This window comes from Nasonia vitripennis, chromosome 4 (genome assembly GCF_009193385.2).
Source record: "Nasonia vitripennis strain AsymCx chromosome 4, Nvit_psr_1.1, whole genome shotgun sequence".
Lineage (NCBI taxonomy): Eukaryota > Metazoa > Arthropoda > Insecta > Hymenoptera > Pteromalidae > Nasonia > Nasonia vitripennis.
The window spans coordinates 6,179,169-6,185,889 of NC_045760.1; positions in this window are offsets into that span (position 1 = coordinate 6,179,169).

The following is a 6,721-nucleotide window of genomic DNA, read 5'->3' on the forward strand; positions in this document are numbered from 1 at the left end:
TTATCTCGCTGGAGAAATGGCTGCCCAGAATGCCGGGCACGCACCGGTGCGTCTTGTGCGGGGTACCGTTGTGACGGTGCTCGGTGACCCGTTAGATTGACTTTGTTCTCTTTGTCATCAGCGATCATCGTTCGCGAGAAAGATCTGCATCAACGGCCCGGAATAAATCGCTCCCGAAAAAGCCGCGCGCGCTACGAGCGAGGGCTAATCAATTATACGCATTGAAATTGAAAAAGTTACGTGCAAGTCCAGAAAAAAGGCGCGCGAGCGCACCCAACAAAAAAGCTCCATAGATCGACGTCCTCCGCTGCTCAGAGCCAAGGAAAGTACGTAGTCTCTCTCTCGGAGCCAGAGGAAAAAACAGCCACGGTAATAAATTATCGCTCGGGGACCTGGAACGATCGCTAGTTGGAAAAGTTAGATCGAGCTGCTGCTGCTGCTGCTTTCCACCTCTCCCTCCCTTCCTCCTTCCTTCCGTCGCGACGTCGAAGTAAAAAAATTCGTCGTCGCGCGCGTTGCCCTCCCAGCGTGTATACTATAGATACGTTTGTGCGTTATTTGGCTTGCCCGTGCCGTCCGCCCGCGGAAGACCGAAGGCGGTCCAATAATTGGAATAAACTTGTCTCTCTGCCTCCGGATCTCGTTTCACGGCTCGATTCTGTCACACGAGAAAGCCGATGTCTCACGTGGATGGAGCTTCCCGCTCGCGCAAGGGGTGGTAACTAGAAAACTTCTCTCCGCGACTCAGGAGGGGGGGGGTGGGTATAGGCTGCTCGATGCTCTGTATCTGTACAGCGACGCACACTCCCCTCGAGAGCGAGAGGGAGGAAAAGAAAGCCCGCCGCGCGTGGGAGGAGAGAGTATCTTGTACGTGCGCTCAGCCAAATGCGCTGTTAAAATTTTGGACGCAATCTCGCCATTTGTCTTGCGGGACCCGGAAATAAATCTCCGACGGCTCAGAGCCGAGGCTAAGAAAAATGTCGCCCTCCTCCGCCACCTCCTCCTTCTTCTTCTTCGGCCAGTACCGCGCCGCGCGTCTTGGAAAAAGATAGAGCAACTGGGGTGAGAGAGGCGCGTAGCTCTCTCTCTCTCTCTCTCTCTCTCTCTCTCTCTCTCTCTCTCTCTCTCTCTCTCTCTCTCTCTTTCCGCGTTTTTCTTACCTTCTTGCCGCACCAGCTCACGCACAGACCGGCTGGCTTTGCAAGCAACCCTCCCTCGATGCCGCATCGATAAATCATATAATGCTCGTATTAACATTCCTAGCACTTCCTTCCTCAGCCGAGAGAAACTTGCCGATGTTTGGAGAGTATGCAAGCCTACAGCGAAGCCGCCGGGAAAAAATCATGTGTGTCGTCGTAAATTTGCTTATCTTCGATTCGGCTATCGGCTTTGAAGGCAGAAAAATGGCCCTCGTTAGATTATTTAAGCCGTTGCCTCGAGGAAAAACGGATGAGGGCATTGTTGCGTGGATGTATACTACTCGGAAAGAGAGACCCCCATGGAATTGGAGGAAAATGAAAAAGGCAACGCGTGTAGTGGGCTGCCACCTCCATAATTCAAGTTCGGCTCCTGTAAATTACGCGCGCTTTGAATTCTTAACGCGCAGATACGATGTATTATTGCGCGCTCGTGATTATTGCACGAGGACTAGGAGGTCGGGATTTTCCAAAAAAAAAAAACACAACAACAAAACGCTGAGCCAGCTCGATTATCGAGCCAAAGTGTACTCGCAGCGCATTCTCCATAGCCGCGGCGCGGATATCCTCTCTCTCTCTCTCTCTCTCTCCGCTCGCTCAATCGTGAAATCGGGCATACAGCTCGCAGCAGTAGGTATAGCACTATATAGCAGCGCCGACTGCAATCCTGCAGATTAATTCCCGAGGATCTCGTAACTCGCGCGCGCTCCTCCGCGCTTAAATCGTTCGCTGCAAAGCGCGAAATCCGCATGCGGTGAAAACCGACAAACAAAAGGAATTGCGTGAACGAGCGAGCGAATGAAGAAACGAAAGTTTATGTAATTAAAAGCAGCAAAAACGACGCTGCCGCGTATAAATTCGCGTCTTTATGGAAGCGCGAGATTGTATACACACGTAAGAGTGAATTTCTATCGGCGAGCTTTTCCAAAAACCGAGCTTTTTGGCGAAAGTCGCGCTTCGATAACTCAAGCGCTGCAGCGCCAGAATGTCCGCTCGTCGCGCGCGCATGAAATACGCACTCGGAGGGAGAGCTGCTGAGCTGAGCATCTTATTCTTCACCCAGTTCTATAAAGGAAGCGGCCCTCTTTCTCTCCTATCTTTTTGGCATGCGTTATATGTCGTGTACATATAGGCGAGGATTTTTGGCATGGACCATTGCGCGGCTGCCGTCGATCGCGAGCGTTTATTGTCCCGCGAAATGTGCCGGCTGTCACATTAAAGTCCCGAGCTCGAGTATCACGGAGAGATGCTTCGATGCTCCAGTAGACCACGTGACGCGCGAGATATGGTTATATCGGGAATTTCACATCTGTCGTCCTTTCGCTCGATTTCACGCGGACGTATGCGCAACGTTGATTTTCGACGCTTTACGTTGAATCTTCCTTAGAGAATTTTTCAGATCCGGCTATTCCAGATATGCAATTAACTTCCGAGTAGCGCTTGCATCCATCCTGAGCAAAAAGCACGACTCGTCGTCCTCGTTCCTCTGGGAAAAAATGCCATCAATCTCCGCACTCCAGACTTACGCGTCTCTTCCCTGCTCATCGCTCAGCTCTTTACGAGCAACAAACGACTCGCCCTCTCGCGCACTACCTCTCTCTCTCTCTCTCTCGTAAAGCATAAACGTAAAACAATGCGGATTCTTCAAGATTTTAAAATAACTGTCTCGTTAAAAGCCCTCCTCTCGCGAGCAGCAGCAGCGAAAAATAAGTAAAGCTATTTTCATCGCGCTCAGTAAATTCTATCTCCGTAAGTGCGACGCAGCAGCTAACGTCGTCTCGGTGCGCGTGCATTACGTATACATAACTCGTAGATTCTGGAAGGTCCCGGGGCCTCCTTCTCTCTCGTCTAAACGTATGCAGCGACACGTTCCAGCGGGCGCCGCCTTTCTTCTCTCTCTCTCTCTCTCTCTCTCTCTCTCTCTCTCTCTCTCTCTCTCTCTCTCTCTATCTATCTCGCTGTGTATAGCCGAGAGCAATCTTTCTCCGCGTATACACCCCCTCCTCTCAGTAGTGCCACCCTCCACTCTTTTACTCGCCGATGATGCAGGAGCATGAACAGCTCGGGACTCGGTACACTACACTGAGTCATGGCCGTCGGGAAAAATCCTGATACTCCGCATACGCGCGTGTACACACCCCAGAGAAGGAACGGATATCGCGGCATGAAATCTCGGCTCGCGATTTCACGAAGGGGCTTGCGCGAGAGGAGCTTTTTTCCAGCACCCCTGTTTTCCTCGTTGTGGCGTGGTAGCGCCGAGAGCTAGAGCAAACGAACGGTCCTTACTGATAAGGAATTTCAGTTCGTGTGGGGGTGTTCTGCGGGAAGAGATATTGCGCTTTGATCGGAGGAGGAGCTTTTTAGATAAGTCGCCGTCCTGATGATTATTCTTTGTTTGCTCGGCTCTGTTTAAATTCAGATTTCGAATGCCGATGTCGTTCTCGAATTAAATTAGTCGCTTACAGGGTCCGAGACAAATCCGGTGGAAAAAATCACCCTCGGAATCGCTCGACCACCTTTCCACCCCGTGGAAACGGCGAAATAACAGCTCCGTAACAGCAATTGAAAGCTCTGTTAAGGAGAAGCCCTTTTCCGGGCGTCGCTCGAAATTCTCGAAAATCTCCAGCCTAGCAGTCGTATAAATATCGATAACCCTCGCGCGCTATAGGCCGTCCGATCTCGCTTTAGAGGTGGAAACGGGGAATGAGAGAGAGAGAGAGAATTTCGGCTCGACTCGGTTAACGGATTGGATCAGCAGAAGCGTGACCGAGCCTTATATAAGGTTCTCGCCTAATGCATTGCGCTACTCGTGCGAGCGAGCAAGCGAGAGAGAGAGAGAGAGAGAGAGAGAGAGAGAGAGAGAGAGAAAACGCGCGTAACACACACACGGACACACAGAGAGCGCCGCTGCCGCCGGAATGGAGTCGTAGGATAGCAATTTCGAGCGAGCAGTAATAAAGCACGTCTGCGCGCCGAAATCCTGATGAATAGCCGCGCTTAGGCTTGAAATGGAGAAGCGACGAGCCACTCGCACTTACTCACTCACTCGCTCTCTCGCACACCTCTGCGCTCGCTCCCTTTTACAGTAGTAGCGGCACCCCCGCATCCCTCCCTCTCTCTCTCTCTGTTCCACCCACTTAGCCCCCATCTCTCTTCGTTCTATCGCGCTCTCGCATACCGGAGTGCACGCGCGGACGCCAATCGGATTTCCATCCAAGCGGCCTTCATTCGCATACCGCGTGTGAATCCTGATTGTGCGTTAGCTGTGTGTATATACTGTAACACACACACAGGAAGGGCCGCTATCATCCCCCGAAGCCACGTGGTAACACTTTAGGCCGAATTGAGAATGTAAAATACACGCCTGGCGGCGGAGCACGTGGAATTTATTCGGATACAAGCGGGCTGGATGAGCTTATTTATTTCCTAGAAATGCGCCGAGTCGGAAGATGCCGGATCGTCTGTTTGCTTCGAGAGGCGAATTCGTCGCGGGTGAAAGATCGCCGAGAGAGTTTGACAAATGCGAATTTATCTGCGAACACGTCTGCGTTTTTGGATTCCCGAGAAAATTGCTGAGTTATCGCGCAGATTCCTCATCCATCGCTTATACCGGGAATCCGACTGACGCAGAGTTGAGCCTCTGCCGTCATAATGCTCGATCTGACTTTAATCAGAGGCTAATAAAAATCTCGCGCTATAAGCCAGCATCCGATAGAGTAGAGACAAGTTTACAGGGAGGCTAGAGGAGGCAAAAGCGCTAGTGTACCCATAGCAGCGACTTCTGGGCTCCTAAATCAGCCTCTGTGTCGTGATTCATGGGGGGGCAACCTCTTGGCCCTCTACCCCCTCCTCTCCGTGTCCCGTGTTCCATCTCGGTCCACCCCCTTTCCTCGCAGCGCACCCTATACGTGTACCTTCATCCCTCTCCTGCACTACTCCTTCGTTGACCTCCCGCGCGACCCTACCACCTTCTCGCGCCTCCACCTTGCGCCGCGAAACTCCTCGTATCAGCTTTCATCCAGTGGAGGCAGAGCAAGAGAGAGAGAGAGAGAGAGAGAGAGAGAGAGAGAAAGCTAGACTTTACAAATTTTCAGTAGCTGACGCTGCACCTTTTGCGCGCGGCAAGCGAGTAAATTATTGCCGCGCGAGTATGGCTCCTTTAGTTGGGAAACTCGCGAGTGTGGGAAGCTATAGACGGAAGAAAGTTGCGAAAAAATTGCAGGTATTGACTCGGGCCACTGCGGAAATTTCTACGAGCGAATGCGGGATTTTCGTGAGAAATTTCTAAATCTCGAATGATCCTATGAAATGAGGCGTTGCTTCTTCATTTCAACGCTGGAGTTTAATGCCGCATCTAACCAAAGACTCCAAAGACGTAGAAGTTGTGTCCGGTCCAAATGCTCCTTCCCATTCAAGCTCCACGCCTATAAATTACGGCTTATTTCCATAAAACATTTTTCTGAGAGAGTCGCCTCCGCGCGTCCTAGGCTATAGCGCTTCTTTTCCAGCTTGAGAGTAAATTCCTGTTCTCGCGGCTAAACGTTATAAATTCCCATCCGTCCATATCCCGCACCCCGATCTGTGCGTCGCATATTTTCAGGTATACGTCGAGAATCCTTTTTTGTCCAAAAAATCATTACTTCGCCACACCTGCGCCTTATTGTACACTTTGAGCTGTACCAAATCGGAACACGATATGTCCCGAGTACAGGGCAGTGCATAGGAGGCTTCATAAAACACAGGGTTCAGGGGGTGGTGAAGAAGAGTGCGCGAGCGAAGAGCTATAGAACTAGGAGTCGAAGATATCCGTATAGGAGCGAGAGGGCCATTTTCGAGCTCATTGAATAGACAGCCATGATTCTATGACCACGAATCGCTGCCAACTCCATTGTAACCGCCTACTCCCGCGCTTTATTCTCGCGCTCGCGCACGGGCCGCCGCGTATATTGCTTTTTGTGTAAAAGGCGCAGTGTAGGACCCTCGAGCTTCGATATAGAACATACCGCTCTACTTTCGACCTATTCGTTACGCGCTAATTTTCCTGTACGCGATTCTGCCTGGCCACTTTTCTGACGTTTGAATTTATAGATTATAGCACCTTTTGTGATGAGAACTATTTACCATAGCACGAGCGGTTTTACATTCCAAAATGTCGGAACTCTCGAAAACGCCTTTTCACGCCCATATATCCCCCGACGCAGAACTATTCAAATTCACGTCGACTAATACACGTCCTGCAGCCGCGCGACGTTGACTAATAGACGCTAACTGTATTTTTATCGAGAGCTCTGCGTCTTCTTCCTCTCTATCTCGGTAACAAGGAAGATACGCGTAAATTATGGGCTTCACTCTTTTCCTCACCTACTAGACTCCCATGGCCCACAAGCCATTCGTAGAGGCGAAGAGGCAGAAATTCGAGAGGCTTATAGCGTGAAGAGGAAAATAGGTGCGCGTACACAAGAAAGCAGGGCATGAGCAATGACTGCAGGAGCGAGAGAGCCACACTGCCTCCCCGTAATAACGTT